At 44.5% G+C, this 22,471-nt stretch overlaps 1 protein-coding gene across 2 annotated transcripts in view; it reads right to left on the reverse strand.

Annotated features, from left to right (window-relative positions):
• The window catches only part of mid2 (midline 2), a 111,563-nt gene that overhangs the window by 83,566 nt on the left and 5,526 nt on the right, over window positions 1-22,471 (reverse strand). The window lies entirely within an intron of this gene.

Here is a 22,471-nt window from a genome sequence, read left to right on the forward strand (position 1 = left end):
GGAAGCCAAATGTTTCTGTTCTGTCTTAAATACCTTCAGCTTATTAAACAAGCTCCCCAAAACCATTTCCAATTTACTTATATTTCACCGTACATTTAATGTCCACTGTATCTATTCACCAGCATAGATAGCTGCAGCATTTCTAAATCATTTCTACGTTTCCATTAACGTGCATATGTGCACCATGGGTTTTATATTATAGGATTATACATTAATATCTGACATGAATGTGACAGACTCTGACCCACAATTCACCCCGGATGTTTCGACGTCTCATTATGAAGCAACATGCACATTCACAGGGGAATTGCAGCTGCAGAATCACTGCAGGCTTACAGAGTTACTGCATTCCAGCTGCTTAATCCAGAAGCAAATGTCCAGACATTATTACATGATATATGATTTTTTCAAAAGCACTGCTATTCCGATATTTTAAAATCTTGCCGATAATTTGCAGAGGTAGGGTGGCGATTCCCCAAAATACATTATTCCGAACGGAAAACACGCAGGATTACCGTAGTTTATCGTATTACCGTAATATCGACCAAACGTAATTTCAGTTTGTAAGAAGGCCGCCTGTGAAAGGACAGTTCTCTTCTGGGGGGGGGGGGGGGGGGGGGGGCGTTTCCCTCTGCCGCTGACCTGAACACTCGCCAAAGCCATTTGGCATCGTGTGAAATCGGTTAGTCCGCCGCTGTCCTTCCCAACAAATAGCTAGTCTGCCATGAGGAAATTTCAGATCTCAAAGCATGACGGAAAAATGGAACGTTGTTCATACGAGCCCCATCCCACCCCCTTCCAAAAGGCTGCCTTATCCTCACACAACTGAGAGAACACAAAATAGAAAAGATGGCCATCTAAAAGTGATACATTAATATGAAATCCTCGCAGTACGGCTTTGAGATTTTAATAACCGGTATTATTCCACAAGTGTTAATACACCGAGCTACCTGTCATTTCACTTGGCAATTACCTTTTTCAGTTTTATATTACTTCAAATCGAGTTTAGTCTACCCTATTAACTCACAGTGGAATGCACGGGTGCACACACACACACACACACACACACACACACACACACACACACACACACACACACACACACACACACACACACACACACGGCATCATTTTCTGATGGACAGGCCTATTATGCAGATGCCATGATTAAAAATCCTTCAGGTGAAGCATCGTGCTGTTTGGGTAAAACGCTGCTACCCCCAAAAGTCCAAGGATGCTTGAGAAGCCAACATGCCATCCTTCACTACAATGAACAATAGCTAACCTTTCCGCGACGTAAGAAACTGCTATAAGAACGACCGGCCCGACGACAGAAAGACTCCAACAGGAGCTGCCAGCAACTTGCCGGACCTCTGCACGTGGTAGAGGCTCATTGCAGTGACTGAGGCGTATACAGTCAGCGTGGTGGGCGGGACACCGGCCATTGGACGCGGTAGAGGCTCACTGCAGTGACTGAGGCGTATACAGTCAGCGTGGTGGGCGGGACACCGGCCATTGGACGCGGTAGAGGCTCACTGCAGTGACTGAGGCGTATACAGTCAGCGTGGTGGGCGGGACACCGGCCATTGGACGCGGTAGAGGCTCACTGCAGTGACTGATGCGTAAACAGTCAGCGTGGTGGGCGGGACACCGGCCATTGGACGCGGTAGAGGCTCACTGCAGTGACTGAGGCGTATACAGTCAGCGTGGCGGCCGGGACACCGGCCATTGGACGCGGTAGAGGCTCACTGCAGTGACTGAGGCGTATACAGTCAGCGTGGCGGCCGGGACACCGGCCATTGAACGCGGTAGAGGCTCATTGCAGTGACTGAGGCGTATACAGTCAGCGTGGCGGGCGGGACACCGGCCATTGGACGCGGTAGAGGCTTATTGCAGTGACTGAGGCGTATACAGTCAGCATGGTGGGCGGGACACCGGCCATTGAACGCAGTAGAGGCTCATTGCAGTGACTGAGGCATATACAAGCAGCTGAGCGGGACCTCAGCTCCACGCACCCCCACCCCTTAATGATGAAACTGCACCACGGCAGCCAATGAGGGCGGAGGGCAGCTAAGTGGGGAGCCATGCCGACTCAGGTTCTCTTAATGGCTTATTTCCCCACATCTATAAACAAACAGAACTCCAGAAGAAGATGGATGAAGCAGGCATTTAGGCTGACCCACTTAATGTCCCACCCCACCCCTCAGAAACCTGCGTCTTCCTCCTTTCTTGCACATGCCATTTTGATTTATTCTAATCAGACATGTAAAATAAATGCATAAGTAAGAGAATAAAGACAGTTCTGGGGGGTTTTAGAGGATGGGAAACGTAAAAACAACCTCATCTGATTCATAATTAGTCCCTTTCGAGACACATTAATTATGCAGATTACTTTGTACATAATTTCCAACTTTACATTCTATACTAGTTTTGGGGAAGGCTAGGTCACGTCTCAGGAAACATGCATGTGTCGCCTCAACGGCGCTGAACTAACAGGAACACACGCGCTAGACAGGGCCAACAGAAGCGTTTCACGGCAGCCATTTAGCTGCAAGTGTGCTTTGGCTACATCATGGAGCACTCATCAGTACGAAACTCCAAACAATAATTACCTCAGAATATAATGCGGGTTTTGTTCAGGCCTGAAATGGCTGACATTTTGTTGAATGTGTCTTTGTGTTGCTCTGCAAAGACAGCTCTTATAAGAAATAAGACCATTTCTCCTGTCAGGATGACGAGAAAACCGCACCAATGCCAGCAACGGAAAGAGCACCTCAGGCTCAATGTTTTTAATGAGTAATTTAATTTTGAATTTGCAAAATGCACAAAAAAATAGCTTCAGTTGATGTTTAGGATATTGACGAAACCACTGGTGAACTAACAGCGTAATTGGACAAAGACAGAGCAACCGATCGAGACTGCAAATCCATCCCCTTGGAATGTTCCTTGGTGCGAAGATGCAGTTCCCTACATTGCATTTTCAGAGAAATGCGTAGAAAGACAAAAGGTTAGTTCTTCTGGGAAATGATGACGCAAAGTTTGGCAGCAATAAGGAAGCAGAGCCTACTGTTTACTGTGGTTGGCCAGCAACCACGCGCAATGGTTTCCTTTCCTTCGAACAGTAAGCACCCATTCTGAGGCTGGAAACCCCCCCCTCCATATGTGTACCTACAGGGTGGAGGACCAGAATAAATCCCTTAATGGTTAGTTAAAGCTATTGCTGCTCCAAGAAACAGTCCCAAAAATATGTAAGACATTAACAGACCCTGTACCAAAGATCTTGGCACTGAAATACACATTATACTGAAAAAATACATATATCAAGGAACATGCTACCTTAACAGATTTTTATATGTAAAACTGGTAATTCTCCTTGAACCATTTTCTTTGTCCTTCCTGTTTGCTTCACTCATTTCATCCAAAAAAACGTACTTTGAAGAATCAGCGAAATGAAGCCTTCCTACATACCACAGATGCTGGTCTGAATCACAGCATTGCTCCGGAGTCACATGGAATCCAAACAGTAGCTAAAAGGTCATCTTCAACAACTGGAAGGAATTCATAAGTGTCAGCGCCGGGACGCCAAGAGGAAAATTCCTGAAAGCGACGCCAATCATAGGATCGCTTTCAATGTCAATCTAGTCAATAGCATGTCATTGTGAAGTGTCCCACAGCGTGAAGTAAGGAATGGGCGTGACATGAAGGGCTTAGTGTGCCGCTGGATGAACAGGGCGCTTGTCTCTTGTCTTTCTTGTCTACTAGAATGGATCAGCGTGTTTAATGGGTGTAGACAGGCTGTCCATGTCTGAGCTCCATCCGGTACACACTGAGGGACATCTTTGGAATCATTACCAATTAATTACATCTTGGAATCAAGGAGTCTAGAACAAATGCCAGCTGAACAGATGATTTAAAATTAACCACTGAAAGGTTTCAGGACTAAATTACCACCGCAGAACTGCATTTGTGTCTGGAAGAAAAGGCTTCTCAAACATATCACAGGAGAGAAAGAAGACATCTAGCAGAAAAATTCAGCCTCTCCCTCAAGGCAACACTGACCAAATGAAAGTCAGCCAGAAAGGACAGAAGTTCAGTAAGTATTCCTGAGTTCTTCTAACACCGGGTAACTTGAAGAAGATGAGATGATTTTTTTACATACCAGCCACATATTTAAGCTCCAGGCTGCGTTTTTCCCCTCCCACCGACTGAGCTTCCTTGTCAACTTTCCATGGACTGTGTTGACTTCGTCCAGCCAGTGAAAACAACCAAAAACATTATAAGTTTTCCGCACTCCTTTAAAATCTGTGGGATCCAGTTTGCTCCAGAAATGACAGCAGAAAGGTCTTCTACCTAGAAACCTTCAAGAACCTGCAGTGATGCAGGTCCACTAAATTTTAAACAGTTTAAATAACTGCAAAACATTTTTTTCTGGAATTTCACATTTTTTGGCAGCACATAAGTTAGTTCCTATTTCTGATGCTTACTACTGATATTCTGGCTGCAGTAACGTCGGCTCGCTTGCTACATCGAGCGAGATCAGCAGACTGATAGCAACGTACGACAAAGAACTCAGTTGTTGGTTGTTAAAATGCACCCAAAATCAGTAACAAAAAATACAAACCCCAGAATTTCTGAAAGCATTTTCTTCTATTCAGTACAATTAGCATGTTTTCGATAGGAGCTGAGGACTGGGGGGAGGAGAGAGAGGGAGTGCATACATATCCTTAAAAGAGTAATACAGGCCTGCTCGCTAGGAGAAACTCTCAGTTATTAGTTGTAAAAATGCACCCAAAATCAATAACAAAAAAAACAAATATTAACTTTTCTGATGTAGAAATAGGAGCCCATGCACATGCACATGTCTTCCATAGGAGTTCCGGGTTGGGGCGACACCAGCTGGATGTCCAGGCTAATGTTGTTGGCCTTGTGAACCTTTTGAATTGCTAACCCGCTCAGAACAGAACTATTTCCCATCTTGGGGACTTACTGTACTTAGGAAATCCAGCTGTAGAAAATAAATAATCTAATGGTCTAAGTGAGCGACACTGACAATATCACTTCCTTGGGGCATTTCCTCCACAACTGCACACACTCAGCTCCGGTGATGTTCATTTGTTCTCCATGGTTTTCCATGGTTTTCCAATTCTGTCTGTGCAGCAGAGGGCAAAACAAGAAGCTGGAGGGAGGAACAGAGACGTCAACTCAGCGCTCCTGTCTGACCTCCATCACTTTTTTAGTTGCCTCCAGTTACCAGCATCCTGCCATGTTGAAACACTGAGTAATCCCAGCCCTTTGTGCAGTGTGAACTTAGCACTGGAAAAGCACCTGAGAGATGCTTTGTCTCATCATGTCTGCCATCTCCAGCAGGAAATAAACTGAACGAGGGTCCTGAGTCATTCGCCGTCACTGACCCTAGGAGCTCTCACACGGAGCTGTGACACTCCCGCTGCTGGTTTGCCTTCAGCTTGACAGCTACAGCTCTTTAAAATGGCAGGATTTCTGTTGTTCACTGGAGGCATCGGGAGGAACTCCTGTAAATTCCCCTGCATGAAGGTGACACATGAAATTACAGCACCACCACTGTCAGCCCCCAGCTGTTGAAAGAACAAAATATCTGGGAACCGGGAATCTCATTCCTGACTCATAAATTGCAAGTAACATCTTGCCTCAAAGCACGAAGATTTTAGAGTCCTGTATTACAACATTTTAGTTCAGGATTGCTTAGAGTACCAATCAAAAATTTGGACACACAGAGCTGAGCCATAAAAGAGAGTGATAGTGTCACATCACATGACCGGACCACCTGACCACCTGACCTAAACACAGCAGAAAGAGTTTTGGAGGAATTTGACCAGAGGATGGAGGGAAAGCAGCCAATGAGAGCTCAGAATCCTTGTAGAACCTCCTTTAGGGCAGCTGGTACAACATCCCAAGAGGCCACCACATGAAAGAGGAGAGGAGAAAGTCTCTTGTGGTTAAGGGCCTTGCTCAAGGGCCCAATAGTGGGATCACTCTGCTGACCCAGTGGCAGCCCAATAGTGGGATCACTCTGCTGACCCAGTGGCAGCCCAATAGTGGGATCACTCTGCTGACCCAGTGGCAGCCCAATAGTGGGATCACTCTGCTGACCCAGTGGCAGCCCAATAGTGGGATCACTCTGCTGACCCAGTGGCAGCCCAATAGTGGGATCACTCTGCTGACCCAGTGGCAGCCCAATAGTGGGATCACTCTGCTGACCCAGTGGCAGCCCACAGAGCTCCCACCTCCCCAAACACCTTTTCTGTTTAATACTTTCTGGTCAGTGAATAATCCATATATGTAATTTTGTAGTTTTGGTCTTTATAAATTATTCTAAAATGCAGAGAATTATACCAACAAACCTTTCTATGTGTAGGTGTCCCACACTTGTAACTGGCACTGTAAAAATCAGCTGAAATATTTACAGAGAAAATCACATTCAAAACTCAAAAGTAAGTTTAAAAGGCAAAAACAAACAAACAAACGAACGAAAAAGACTAATGTTTGTTTTAGAGCAGAACCCTGTTGGGAGGCCGCATGTCCATCACCAGCTTGTTTCTGTCCAGATTAGTGATTAAAGAGCAATGAAAGCTGCACTGTTTGAGGGCAGCGGCAGGGGTGATGAAGGGTCCCGTAGCTTTGGGATTAGTCCGCCTCATACAGCCGGCCTTGACTCGTCAGATGGAGCACACGCCCTCCCCGTGCATTCGGAAGTCTGGAGCATGATCCCCTCATTATATGACCTCACTTTCTGCAGATGACTCGGCTGTTCCTCACAGAGGGGTATGTACCTGCTTTGTATAGCTTAAACACTGCCTCTTTGTGCTTTGAAGGGAGCCATTAGACATAACCATTGGCATCGCTGAAAATCGCCCGGCCAAATAAACTTCATCACTCAGCATGGAAGCCTTATGACTGTTAGCAAGGCAGTGATGTGTGGGCAAGTATTTAACAATAAAATGATTTGAACATTGACTGCGAAACAAATTCCTCATTATCCGTGGAAACTGCCAAGACGGAAAAGGGTGCATTAGCCCAGAACCTTGGTCTGAGAGGTCAGATGGGTCCAACCTGTGGAGAAGTGTATTCCTGCAGTGTGTAAGTCCAGACTTCCTCTCCAGCTACACAAGAGGGGGAAATATGCACAAAGGAACCCATGAGCCTAATGAGGAACATAGCAGACGACTTTGGACCTGAGGCATCTTTAATTACCAGCCCTGAGGTCATCTCCACAACAACAGCATGTTCTCCAGTACTTGATCCTCCTCTTTGAGGATAACCATCTGTGTGTGTGTGTGTGTGTGTGTGTGTGTGTGTGTGTGTGTGTGTATTTATGGACACTCACCTCACCTTTATTAAGCTAACCTAGCTCCTTTTCAACAAGCTTACAACTGTTTTTTGCCTTGACCTTCAATCACAGCACGGAATCACATTCCTCCTTTTGACACAAGTAGCTTATTTAATATCACAGTTTAATTATTATTCTACACCATAAGGGAGCAAAACACAGTTACTTAATTGTTAATTTAAAAAAAAAGCCCAACAGTAATTAGCGATGACCAGGAAGCCAGACACCCAGACTCCCAAGACTCACTGCTGTCAGCTTTGTTAATTTTTGGCCAATGACCTTTAAGGTCATCTACGCCTATCATTGCTTCAAACTGTCAGATAATCATACAGACGCCAAATGGGAGTAAAGCTGTTACCCACTTTTATATTTAGGAGACCAAAACCACAACATAAAAAATGCCTTTTATTAAGCACTTAAATACACATTTTGAAACTTGCTGCTTCCACAGTCCTTGAAATGTCCAAAACACCAGCTTACATTATTGACACGGCCATCATGAGCAATGGCTACCTTCAAGTTAGGAAACATTTTAGAAATGGTAGAGAACAGCAATAAAAGTACAGTTTCCCTCTGTGAAGAATCCTGAAACTCTGAGGGCTACAGCCTGATGTGATCAGGAGAGTAAGTGCTGATATGTATGGAAACATAGAGGGAAAAACGATTTGCACTCTATTCCAGTCCTGCATTTACACTCAAATTGGATACAACCATACATCCTTTGTCAACTTCTTATCATGGAGAGGTTCCATCCCAAGCAGCCACAAGACACAAGGCAGCAGTACAGCTTGGATGGGAAAAATGTCTACTGCAGGGCACACAGTCACACATTAGAGATGCCAATTCACATAACTGCATGTTTTTGGACAGCTAAAGTAAAGCCATGCCACATGGGGGGGGCAGGCAAACTCCACTCACAGACAGGGGGCGGGATCTGAATTCCCAACCCTGGAAGTGTGGCGAGAGTGCTACCTACTGAACCATCCATCCATCCATCCATCCATCCATCCATCCATCCATCCACTTTCCAAACCGCTTATCCTACTGGGTCGCGGGGGGTCCGGAGCCTATCCCGGAAGCAATGGGCACGAGGCAGGGAACAACCCAGGATGGGGGGCCAGCCCATCGCAGGGCACAAGGCAGGGAACAACCCAGGATGGGGGGGGAGCCCATCGCAGCCTACTGAACCAACAAGGGCTAAATATTTACTATCCTGGTGCTACGTTTTGAAGCCGTACTCAATACTCATACTCAATACTCATACTCATTGATCAAAGTTGGTTACCTCTACAGGTATGTCATGAATGGAGCATTTTCAGCACACAAGAGAACAAACGATACATATTCACAATACACCCTTCCATCTTCTCACTCTTTTGCCATCATACCTTTTTTTTGGCTCTCACAAAGCAATTCATGCTGCGTTTCAGTCTTTAGTCATTTGAGATGGTCAACAATTGGTTGGATACATCATCATTCAAAAGACTACTTCAAAAAAGCACAACTTGATATGGAACTAATGGCATATGAGAGACCTTTGTAAATCCTCACTTTGAAAAATTATGTGCATAAATGATTTGATCCCTTTGTCACCTTCTGTGACGCACCGCAAGAACAGAGGAGAGTGGACCCACGACATTTAAAACTCTTTGAATGATGAAAAGTCTAAATAAAGCAGCCAGAACAAAGCAGGCTGTACTCAAAGCTTGGCTGAGTGATTGTTACAAAGCTGTAAACATGTCATTAAGTAACCTGTACCTTCATGTGTGGAATAACAAAAACTCAAATGGCCCCAAAACACTAACAGTACTCCATACCACTAACAGTCAGGCACGAAGTGACCAGTGGGAATTTTCCCAGTGGGCTTGTCTTATGAGGACTGATTTCTCTTCCCTATTATATAGCCTACAGTCAGCAATAAAATACCCAGCCTCTTGACATCAAATTCTCAAGCTACTTTTTGTTGCTAGTCTGCCGCTGCTACAAGTACTTTGAGTACTTCAAGCAAACCAATTACTTACAACACTCAGGTGTCTACTAATCATCCTTCCATCTTCTATATCTGCTAATCCCCTGCACAGTCACAATGAGCCCTAGAACCCACCCCTGGAAGTACAAAGCAGGAGACAGGGAACCTCTTGCTGGTCCTCCGCAGGACATTCCCTCCCTCTCTCACTCGCTCACACGAGACGCCAAGGTAGCCAAACACATGCTTTTGGGCTGTGGCAGGAAACCGGACTACTGCCAGGAAACCTTTGCCAACACTGGCTAAATGGCACACAGAGTGGGGGACTCTAGTTAACAAGGAAACAAGGAAAGGTCAACTAAAAATTCAATGTTGGACTGTTCAGAATCATACTGTCAAACTGTTCCAGAGTAAACAGGCCGTTATCAGGACTGGTGTAGCTTACTGCAACAACTGCATTACAAATTCAACAAAGGGTTTTAAATAAGAGCGCTAACCTAGGCCATTTCATTTCACTGGTAATTGTTTAGGGAGGCAAGTAGGACCAGTAAATTACATGCTCAGTTCAGGTCATATTTTAAGCAAAAAGACAAAGATAGTGGAATAAATATGAATATTAAAGATGTACTCCCTTGGGACATTCCCTTTATTCGCTGTGTCTCAGACAAGACAGATATAGAACTTTACATATACATAGATAATATAAACATTGCAGTTCAGCAAACTGCCCACTGTATAACCAGTTAAAAATAAAAAAAAAACAAAAAGGTTTCAGAAACACATGCTGCTCAAAGAGAAAACAAAAATGGCTTCGCTATACAGAGATTACTGAAGCCAGCGGCTCTCAGCGGGAGGGCTGCCCAGTCGTCCAGTTTCTTCGAGAGTAATTTATCTGCCTTTACTGAGACATCCAGAGTACTGCAGGCCGCAGCCTGGGAGTCTGGGGGAAGATGAGGCATCACCCAACAGCCCCTCACTGGGAGTACTGGGAGTACTGGCATGTCATAGTGGAGCCAGAATCTGTGTTAACGCAGCCTAACGAGGGCAGGCATCACCCAGATGTAGCACCGGTGCTACTACTGTACACGGCTTACTTCTGGCTTCAGGGCATTTCATGGCTGATTTATGCTTTTAATATGGGGTTAGTCACTTATGCTGCGACGTCCACTGTGTCACAGAATGGGACTCACTGCAGCAGTTACCTTTGCGCATCCTGTGTTGTCGAGGGGCTAAAGAAATGGATTCATAGCCACTCTTGTGTCTCATAGAAAAACCGCTTCTCAAACATCAGATGCAATACAAAGTTCATTCCTGGCCTGAACTCCACTCTTGGGAAACCCTCCTCAATGAACTTTCAAACATGGTAAAACTAACCAGAGAAAAACAAGAGCGAATGAGACTAAACAATGTATTTTGATATTACACTTTTCCGTCAAACTTTACTTGAATGGGCACAAATAACCTAGTTACTGAGTAACTACTCAATGACAAATCATGAACTATTAGGATTCCTGCATGAAATGCATGAACGTATGATTGATTAACGATGAAGGATCATGGGATCAGTATATAATTATCACTTAGTTACTTCTTAACTAATACATTAATTAAGAGTGTATGTACATTATCTGTGCCTGCGCAAGTAAAGTATTTTCTTCTTTTTAAAACACTGGTTCCTATTTCCCATTACAATAGAATAAAATTGTTCTTCTACACACAAGCATTGAATACGGAATACAGAGTTAAGTTTCCTAAGCATCTGAGTACTTGCATCAAATTGGGCAACAAATTTAATTGTGATCAGCTGATGTAGACCAAACTGCCATTAGAACAGTTTAATGTTCATTTTAAATAGTGGGGGTGTCATTTTGACGTTCTTAGTGAAAGCAAGAAAACGCATGTCCATAAATCCGCAGCTGTGAAAATTCAGTAAGACACTATAAGCGGATTGCAGATAGAGTGGAAATGCAATTTTAGGCACGCAAACAGGCATACATTGAGAGGTATCTATTTTTAACTCTCCCCCCCCCCAGATGTGTGAGTACTTTAAGCTAAAGCGAGTCTTGCAGTAGCACTGAAAATGACACACCTCAGTGACTTGGAAACGCAGAGGAGCAGCCTGCTCCGTTTGCCAGTGATCTGGACATTGGCTAGTAATAAACTAATACATGCCAGGCAGCCAGATTGTATCAGGCATGATGAAACAGGTCATGTGATGCAGGAAGGTAATACAGGTCTTAACTTTAGTTCTGGTTCCTGAATTTCCTCCATGTCGTCTGATATGTGAACTTTTGACACTGGCTAAACACACGATCGTTTCATCGAAATCCGGGGGGGGGATTGGAAAAGCTGCCAGATCTGCAGATATCCAAACCTCGAAAATAAAAAATTAAATGGTTTTAAAGAATGTTGTAGATTTTAATATTTTAGGTGAAGCCAATTCTTAGAGAAAAAAATTAGGAGTGTAAGAATTATGTTGAGGAGTCCGGTCAAGAACCGAATCGTTTCTCACTTTTATAGCATCTATATTCAATAAACGGCCTACAGTCACATTTAGACATTACCAGTCACATTTAGACATTACCAGTCACATTTAGACATTACCAGTTCAACTTCATGGCCAGAACGGCTGCTGTGACTTCATTTGGACCCAAAACAGCTCATAATTACTACATAAAAATGTAAAGCCACAAGTACAGGTAATTTCATAAACTCCCGACATCTGGTGAGACCTTACGAGGGAGGATCATTGGAAAACAATGTCTGTTTTCATCAATAGCCCAAGCAGGAATGTAGCAATTTTAAAGCCCTACAGTGGTCCTGTAAAGGGGAAGACATGCAGCAGCCCAGCAGCACTCTGTTCATTAGAACAATAAAATGAAATTATGAAACAGTTCCGCTTTATTATGTTAGGGGGGGCTCCACGTGTGGCTTTTGAAGCCGTCTCAGAAAACTATTTCATACACATAGGAAACAACTGAGATTTTAAATGTATCCATCTTGTTCTCTCGAAATGCATCCTCGCACCTTCACCAAAACACATATGGAGATCTCCGGCTCTTCACAGGTCTCCCTTCCCACTTCGGAAAAAGCTCCGAGGACAGGAAAATACTCCTCAATTGCTCTATTACTTCAACCGCCATTTATGGCAATTCAGCTCAAGCAAGTTCATTTGCAGCGGGTAGGTAATACCAGTTCCGTAGCTGCAAGACAATTATCTGCTGGAATTACCCAACAAGGAAATTTTATCAAAAGTTATTACTTATGTGTCCCGTAATAAGACCAGACCTAACTCTGCACTGCATGATATTCTCCTTTAAATTTGCTTTAGCAACTTGACGGCAGCAGGAATATCAATTTGGCCAGAGTGAGACCAAGGCTTAGGTACTGGTTGGTGACTGGACTAACAGTGTTACCTGGCTGGAAGACGCCAGTGTGTCAGATCCTGTAAACAACATGCATGTCAGCAGAGCGCAGAGGGTTTCCTGCGTGGGTTCCGGAGCACCGTACTTGGCAGGCGTAGCACATGCTGACCTAGTAAACACCATGGGGCTGGTTTTGCATGGCTTCTTATTGCAGATTGAGCTTTTATGAGGCGCGGACAAGCGTGGCTGCCTGTAATGAGCTGTTTGGCGCCCTTGCAGAATAATAAACAGTTAATCATGGTGCTTAGATGGGACAGGCGGGATGCACGTGGATCTGATGACGATGACGATAATAAAGCGGCACAAACGATAGTGGCGGCGAATAACACTGCAAACCGCAGATATGAACCGGACTAAAGTTCGTTAATAGCTAACATTAACGTCTTAGATCACGAATAGTCTTGTCTTCAACAGAGGCTGCACACAAGCTGGTCATGCAGGGTAAATCCCTCCAGTCTGCCCAGTCACACCAGCAACATAGACCATCTTTGTTCCACGCGGGATAAACAACTCTACAACGAGAGAAGGAGCACTGTAAAACGAATGCTAGATATATGACCTCTGCAGCCAGGAATTCCGTAGGTCCTTTTCCACAGACGCAAGATTTGGTTCACATATGAAATGCTTTTTTAAGACTGCCAAAGGATTCACCCTCCATTTGCGAGTTACAGTTATTCAGAGACACTCACTCTCACTTTCATTTAATAGTCACTTTCCATTAAAAATCATATTTAATAGATTGAGGTTCTTTTATACAGTAGAGAAGTATGTCTTTCAACAAAAATCCTAGATTCAGTAAAACCATCGAAGTGAGTAACAAAAGCCATCCCTTTCTGCATTTCAAATCCATGTGTCATGTTTGAATGACTGTTTGTCTTAACATCCAAATGCTGTCATACAATATTTTTCCATCAATGCCACAATGGAGGTCTTGCTCTTTATTCCAATATTATAAAGACTAACAGAAACAATAGTCCACCTGTATGAAGAGTGGTTATGGACCAGACTTTACCACCAAATACAGAAAATATAAACTAAAGGACAAAATATATAGCTTAGACAACTTGTTGAACACAACATTCTACCAATTAATGATTCCTTTATTGAAACATTCTAGCACATGTTTTTGGTGAGTGAATTATTCTTGTAACATGGAAATTTGCTTAACAATCTTGGCTTATATTATATTCGACCTGCTTAAGAATTTGACCTCTAGGCAACAATAGACAAAAATTTTATTTATGTTATACAGATCAAAAATGATGCAGATTCCTTCAGGATCTTCAACTTGTTACATTTATCACTAAATCCATGATTAAACCACAGAAAGTGCTTGAACGAAGTGTGGATAATTTGTTACTGTTAAGAATAAGATTTGAGCTTCCCCAATTCCAACAAAATTTCCTCCTGATTACACTAATAATAGAGAAGAATAATGATATTAATCCCTGCGGGGAAATAATCTTTTTTGCTTTGCCCCATCGTGATCTCAGGTGAGAACATGTCTGGGGGGGGGGGGGGGGTCACAGTAAAGGGTCAGACACCTTGCAGCCCCCAGGGAGCTGGGGGTTAAGGGCCTTTAGTTAGTGAGCCCCACACTACCCCCTTACAAAGCCCTACAAAGCTTCTGGTCTGAGATCAGACTTGGTATCTCAGGAGAAATCATTCACTTCTCTGTGAAATATACGTGTCAGACAAACATTTGCATATTTTGCATTAATTACTGAAAATGTCAATTAACAAATCGTTCGGCTGAAATTGTTATTGTGCTGTCAGACAGGCAGCAGCAGAGAACAGAGAATTTAATGTAGAAGTTGAACTCTACTGCTCCAGCAGCAGCTTGTACAGCTCTTGTTTTAGCCCATTAATGTTAGATTGAATTTATTAAGAAAGGCTATTTGAATTCTCATAGAAAGACAGTAAAGGGCTAACTATGCGAGGATTCTCCCCTGGACTTCGCAGAATTAGCACACTGTAGCCAGAAAAATGCATTTCTTAAATGGGCACCAGTAATAATTAATGTACTAACTATGCATGCACTCTACATCCCCTTATAGCCCTATTGAGACATGAGAACTACATTAACATACAAAACTGTTTGATCTAGTACCGTTAAGGTCAAAGTATATATAGGTCAAATACTGTTAATAATCACTGTCTTAGACCAATCTGCGCATTAATATTGTTTGAACCATATCAAGCCTAAAATCACCCTTTTCTGAGGCTCAGTTCCTCCTTAAGCATTTCCACCCCCCAGGGTCCTGAACGTGACAACGTCAAGGCTAATGAGCCGTTCAGGACTTTCCTGGAAAATATGTACACAGTCCAAACACAGTCGTGTAGCATAATTGCCAGAATCATAATTAGCTATATGTGGGAAGTATATATCGCCATACTAATGAGCGAGGATATCATGGTTGTTAGAAGGATTCCACCCCCTCAAACGTAGTGACAGGGGCCCTAAAAAATTTGTAACATTATTAGATTGGTCTGGGTTGGGGACTTGATATGATACGTTGTTTTACGATAGCGCCCCTGCTAACCTGTACAATGGTTTATTTTATATCAACATTAGACTAAAGCTGCATGTTTCCTGCTCGATATATGGATGCCCAGCAGGTACCAACGTGGCTGCGGAGGGCAGTCTGGTTGCTGGGACAGAATGACGTGTTACGAATACCACTGCTCACCCCTGCTAGCTTTTGCTCCTAGCTGCTAGCTGTGGGAGTCAAAGTGGGCACAAATTTAGCCACAGAAAGATGCTGGGATGCCAAGGACATCCGCACACTCTGCACCACAGCGGTTTGGCCTGTTGACAAAGAATGTTCTTAATCCCAGCTGCACGCTATTTCAGAAGGGTCAGTTTCAGTGCGAAGCCAGGGAAACTCAATTTTATTACAGCTATTCGCAACACTAAATGAATCGCTAAAGATCTGATGAATTTGTGAGGTCCTAGTCATTTCATTTTTCACCATCGTTACTCAGCAGCAAAAAATGAAACAAGCAAGGTCTATAAAATAAAATAACTGCAATGCAAACTTGCACAGCTAAGCCAAAGAGATATTACTTAGTCAAGGCGGCCTGAGGACAAGCTCATTTCAAGCAAGACGTCTTGAAGTAGCCATTCTGTCTCTTTCCTCCACTGGTCAAAGTCAAGGCCCCAGTGTTTCATTCTACTGGACATTCACTACCATTTATGTTCCACTTGCAAAAATATGTAATGGAGGGTCTAGAACAACCTGGAGCAAAATGCATTTCATTTTTGAGACGTATCATTAAAAATGCCCAAGCAAACAAGGTTTTAGGACTGTTAATGGGATCTTAGCAGACTGACCCAGAGGAGCTAAAAGTGGTGAACGCATCCACAGTGCCATCTAGTGATCACTGAGAAACCTGCCCTCGGAAAACCCAGAAGGTAGAGGAGGTGCAGAAGGGAGTCGTCGCCGTTCCCAGCCTCCCTAATTAGCATATTCGCTACTTCAAAGTGTGCATTAAAAAAAATCAATACTCAAAAGAGATACACCGTTCAATGCATAAAACAGATCAGAAGCATTTACACACATCGTTCACCAGCGACCTGCAACATCAATTCAGTTGACATCTAAGGGTAGGGTTGAATTTCCCAGGCATTAAGAACTGGAACAGCCTGTTCTCACACGAGACTAGTAGTTTCAATAAAGAAAGATCTGTGAGACCGAGCCACTGACCTTGCTGCCTCAACCTCAGATGTGTCATGCTATAGTTCCCAACAGATGTAGTTACATTCTGGTGTGACTTACGCTGATACAAGGTGGGAGCGTAAGGCATGATACAAAGCCAAGCCTACTGAAGCATTATTACTTGTTTTATGGAAGGATGTGAGTGAGGGGATGTTGCTAATTCTTATTTGGGGGGAGGACTTGTCATCCAAGAGAAGCAGAGCCCATCCAGGTCCCCTGCTGGCGGCCTGTCGGAAACACGGAGGGTGCAGCCGTACGCAGGAAGCAGCCCGCAGATGTTCACTGCTACCGACGCGCTGAAGCATCTGCTTTCAGCTGGCAGGACCTGCCCTAGAGGGACCAGCTTTCTGACTGCCACTGCAGTCCAACGTGCTTGCTAGTCTGCCAGACTTCAGTTTTACAGAAATGCGGTTCCCGGTCTGCTCCAGAAAAGCCGAAAAGGTTCAGCCGACAGTCAGCAGAGCCGCGACCAAGCTATAGTTAAATATCCTCTCGGTTTGCCGTTCTCTCGGCTCAGCCACACGGCCTGCGATAAGACAACTCAGATGCTGAAGAGAACCGCCTGATGTCAGGTGGGGGAGGGGGGGTCGGATAAATACGCCTCCGTTCGAGCGAGGGCAGCAGAGGGCCACGGCAACAGGAGCTGTGGAAGCTTAATGCGGTAAGGGGGGGCTAAAGAGTGTCTCCTCCCCAGCTGCAAAAAGACGACACCTAACGTGTACAGACACCTCGTTTCCCACATTACACTCATGGCTCCCGCTGCTGTCAAAACACACACATTAATCACCCATCCCTCCTCCCCCCTGTATACCCCTCCCCATAACGGCAGCCCATTCAGATAGATGCCATGTGACACCCGGCTTCATGCCGTCTGTACTCTCTCACAACGCACGACTGGGCACATCAGAGAGGCTCCTCCCCATCCCACCGCATCTCAAGCGATGCAATGATGACACACGTGGCAATCCTGAAGCTGAGGGCCGGACACCTCTAATCGCCACCTTCAAGATTCAGGCCTTTTTAATAAAGGGGTATGTATACACCCCGCTGAGCCATTTCATGCACATCTCATTCACGTTACCCAAGCCCCCACCAACACCACGCAAGACCCCCATGGCCGCCTCTGAACCACCATGTCTCGGGGACAGCTGCTGCTTATGTTTCTGCTGCCTGTTTTTGCCCGGCTGACAAACACTCCCCTTACATGGGCCAGAGCCTGGTGATTCAGCCCAGATTCTGATCTCTGGTCCAAAGAACTCGCTCAGTTGTTGACGAGGCTGTTCAAATTTGACCCCTTTTTGGAATCTCTCAGCCACAATAGCCGGTTGGGGAGCTGCCTCCCTGTACTTGCTCCTGCCGATTCTACGGACCTCCTTTGCACCACGCAGGAATAATTATAGCATATTACCCCTTCTGGGTCATTTCACCTCCCTGCACCTCCAGGCAGGAGCTTATCCATTACATTAACACTTCAGACAGACCTGAATGCACAGCCCTAATAAATGCGAATTACTTTTTAATACCTTTAATACTTGGTCATTCCAAGTCTCCACCCCTATCACAGGTTATTCCCTAACCCCAGTGGGGGCCAGTAGCCATAGTAAATCCGACGTCATTAATAAAGCATGCTATAACTACACAGCCAGATTAATTCATGTGAAGGGTGTGCTGAAGCAGACAAAAATGAATGAGCAAGGCGAACTTGTTGGCTTCATGCATTGTCGTGACCCTGGTCCGCTGGGGAGGGCTGGAGACGAGCAGAGGACAAAGAGGTGGGATATGTGGGTGTTTGTGCGGGGGCACGTATGCATCTAACAATGTATATATATGTATATACACACACACAAAATGTAATACGTACTGCAGAATTCTGCAATCATGTCAGAGTGTTTAAAGCAGGATAAGCATCCATATGACAAGCTGACGAATGGCTGGACTTCCTCCTCCCCAACGTGAGACCATCTCGCCCAGTAGACACCCTGCCGGGAGCCAGCCGTCACGCTGCTGTTAACCTGTAACACTGCACTCTCCAACAATTACATCCCCTAGACCATTTTCCTCCAGACTAACAGCAGGTTTCAAAATGATGAAACTAAAGGTTTCAATGGAAAGATGAAGAGGGAGCACCAGTCGGCTAGTATTTTTTCCCCCTTTTTTAGCTGCAGATTGCATGCAAGCTAAAAAAAGGTAAAATTAAACCCCCCCCCCCCAATCGGTGGCAGGCTGTGGGAATGGCGAAGGAGCTCAGTTCCCTGGGGAATAAATGAGAAAAGAAGAATAAATGACAGCAGAATAGAGCTTCATAGTGAATGTGGCCATTTTCTGCGAGGTGTTTATGGACTTCCGATAAATAGGCTGGGGAAAAGGGCCCGTTACCTCAGAGACCAAATTCAAACACTTAAGGTGCCCCCCCCCAGTGAGAACACTACAGTCTAAAAGCATCAGAAACCGCTCGCTGCTCGTCCCCCACATGAACCCTGAGCTCTCCACAGAAGCGTGACATTAGCGTGAGGCTAAAACAACAAGTCAACAACACAAGAGAATCGACAACGGAGCCTCAGACAGAAGCCTGCAGCACAACAACTTGGAGACGCTGGACAGTCTGAGCCTCACATTTTTAAAAAGAATCAAACTGCGAGGCAGAGAAACTCACAGGCCAAAGTACAGATGCTGCCAAACTCCAGCAGGATGGGCAGCTAAAATTACAGGAGCAACGATTTGCTTTAGTACTTTAACAGCAAGACATACTATTTTCAAGGTAATTTCATTGGATTCAAACAAGAAATGCATGACATATTATTACAGAAATAGCATGTAAGTAAAACTATGACTGCATTCTACAACTGCATTCTACAACTGCATTGTATAACTGCATACTGTCCACAAAAACAAGCAGACAGTGTCCTACACGCCACGTCAGCTGCGCACGTAAGGATTGAGCCAGGGAAGCTCGTCTTACCTTCTCTGGAGAGCTGAGTTAATGTTGCATGGTTGCTTGAAACCAACACGTAGGTCTGCGGGGAAGGGGAGAAATTTTAAAGAGTGACCATTTAGTGCCAGTATGAGCCTGTAAAGAAAAGGTACGGCGATCCACAGGCTATGAGCGTGGACCGGTGGGTTTTTTCTAGGCTGAATTCAGCAGTGGGAGCCGTGATAGACCCGTCAGACCCACCAGAACCCTATTATCACTGTGATCTGTGGGTCTGCTTCTGTTAAGCTGGTGGGCAGATTTCCACATGGGAGGGATACAAGAATTTGACTGTCAGGAGCAGAAGTGGCCACAATAAGTTGGTTTCTTCAAAATCCCCACGGAACTCCTACACAGGAGGAGTTGAGGGGATGTGTGAGTCATCTGGCACAAAGCAAGATTTTCGGCAGACAAGTGCTGCCCTTCACAGGCAGATGCGTGCAGGCAGCTCCGTTTAGGTCACAGCACACAGCATCGCAGACCTTGATCAAATAAGAGGACAGAACTTCAACAAACTCTACAAAAGCCGCCTTTATGTCATCGGCTGCCCTTTGCCCTGCTTTGCGGAAAATGAAAAAGATCTGAGAGTGAATTCCGTGCAGACGCAAGCGCTAATTACGCAGCATGAAAGGCAAAGAAAATGAATGGGATTCTCTTTAAACTGACACCGATATAATGGGTTTTCATTGTCTACAACAATGCGAAAGTTCAGCTAGCTGTGCCTATTTTCAGGCAATGGAAACACATGGATGAATAAAAAAAAATCTATGATCCCTAGTAAAGATTGTAATAATAGGGCAATTTAATCTGTTATTGCATCCTATCCAGGATGTACCCCAGCCCTGTGCCCTGTGCTGTTTGGAATAAGCTCTAGGTCTATACTCCATTATCACAACATGTGGTTGGAAGATGAATGGATGGATGAATGGATGGATGGATGGATGGATGATTATCTATTGATATTGCCCTGGAACAGGTCTTATGTGAAGACGAGACTACAGTTGACCTTTCCACATCAGGGGCCTTGGTGCGAAGGCGCCGGGCAATCTGGAAAAATCGCAAGTGAGCACGGTAGCGGAGCGACGTGAAGAGATTTGAGAAACATTACATACAAAGATCACTGTGAGATCACTGGGAGATCTCTGGGAGATCACTTGGAGATCACTGCGAGATCACTGGAAGATCACTGCGAGATCACGATAGGCTGCTGTAAACATGCTTCGCGTCCTTCAGACCAGCACTGCACGTTACTTCTTATGCACTTATGTGTTACTAAACTTTTGCGTTTTGTCTGCGGCTTTTGCAAAACCCCAAAAAGATTTTTGCTTAATTTCTCATGCCAACCCTGCGATATTTCGACACCAAGATGCGGAAAGTTGCGAAGCAGAAGGATCAACCGGAGTGCCTTTGAATCCTAAAAAATATACTCAGATCATCTTTAGAGTAACAGAAATATAGGAAGCCTCTTAAATCTTATGGCAATGAAACATTTTATACATTATGCATTTGTAATGCAAATGACCGAGGAAACAAAGTTCAGGCTTCAAGATGTATTTGTCACATGCATATTTATACAGGCACAACTCACAGTAAAATGCAAAGTGACATAAACACTCAAAATACAACTTTGCAGTAAACAGCATTTGCTTAGTATTTACTTAACATGGACGTCTATTCGCGGAAAGCACAGTACGCATAATGTTGGCATTATGATCGAGTAATTGTCATCCATTGCAGGTCATCTTGAAAGACAAGCAAGCACACGGCATGAAGCTTTGAATTCCTACGCTGCAAATTTCCATACTGCAGTCATCTCTGAATTTCCCTTATAGTTTGAAGTCTTGTTTAAAACAATTAGATTCATTCTGTCGGGTCTGTTAAAAGGCTCCACAAAAGCTCCGGTGTCTGCAGTTCTGGTACCTCTGAATGATGATGACTGGCATGGTACTTTAGTCAGTTCTTTCTCTACAGTCCCATCACATTTCAAATGAAATGGAGGGGGGGGGGAATCGATAACAAGTCTCACTGCTGGCAGTGTGCAGGGAGCCCTTTCACTGTGATTGTGGTGGTTGGGTGGGGGAGGGGGGTTGAAAAGAGGGTATAAGAGGTCATCTTTCTTAGGCTGGCATTTATGTTCTGGAACAGAGCGCAGAGCGGGGTCACCTGAAGGTGGAGCTTTAAAGACTCTCTACTTCAGGCCACTTGTCCTTTGCTTACCTACACTAGGGGGCCAATACTTAACATTCCAGGCTTCCCACAGGAAGAAAACAAATAAATAAAACACAAATAAATAAATAAAGAAATAACGGCACTGTCTGCTGTTGTTGCGAAAGTCTCCCGGACGAGGAATTAGCCCAGACGGCACCTGTGCTGCATCTCGACGTCCAGCCTTCTGCTCCCAGCAGGAATAAAACCAGTTTTGTGGAAGAGAAATTAACAAAAAAAAAACACTAAAGTTTCTGTTACATCATGTCATTTTATGGAGCTTCCACTAGACTAAAACCTCGTTAAAATGCGATAACTTTTGAGTTGGTAAACAAGTCTGTGTCCCTCAGGGAGCATAATGACTGCAGAGTAAATGCACAATATGAGAGACAGCATGATACACAATGTTACCAGAAAGAGATTCAATGAAAGCAGGACTTTGGCATTTAGATGGCTATCTTAGAATGTTCCATAACATCTACAATTATCACTGCTACAGTTACACTCCACCTTTGGCGAGGTCATGGAGCCTCCAGCTCATTACCTAAGCACAGCTAGTACATCACAAGAGCCCTTAGTAATGTGGGGGGGTCAGAAGTCTTAACAGGCATACCCCTGCCCTCCCCAGAAGAAAAACAACCTCCTGGCAGTCAGAAATGAATGTCACCTGCCCTGACCTTGCCCCCCCCCCCCCCCCCAGGGAAACAGACCTTTGAGGACCACAAAGATTCTTGGTGATTTGACATTATTTATGGCTTCTTCAGGCTTCTGACCACAGCTGCTTGAGACCTAATAAAGCCTGAGGATCCACGTAGGCGACCC

This window comes from Brienomyrus brachyistius, chromosome 10 (genome assembly GCF_023856365.1).
Source record: "Brienomyrus brachyistius isolate T26 chromosome 10, BBRACH_0.4, whole genome shotgun sequence".
In the NCBI taxonomy this organism is placed as follows: domain Eukaryota; kingdom Metazoa; phylum Chordata; class Actinopteri; order Osteoglossiformes; family Mormyridae; genus Brienomyrus; species Brienomyrus brachyistius.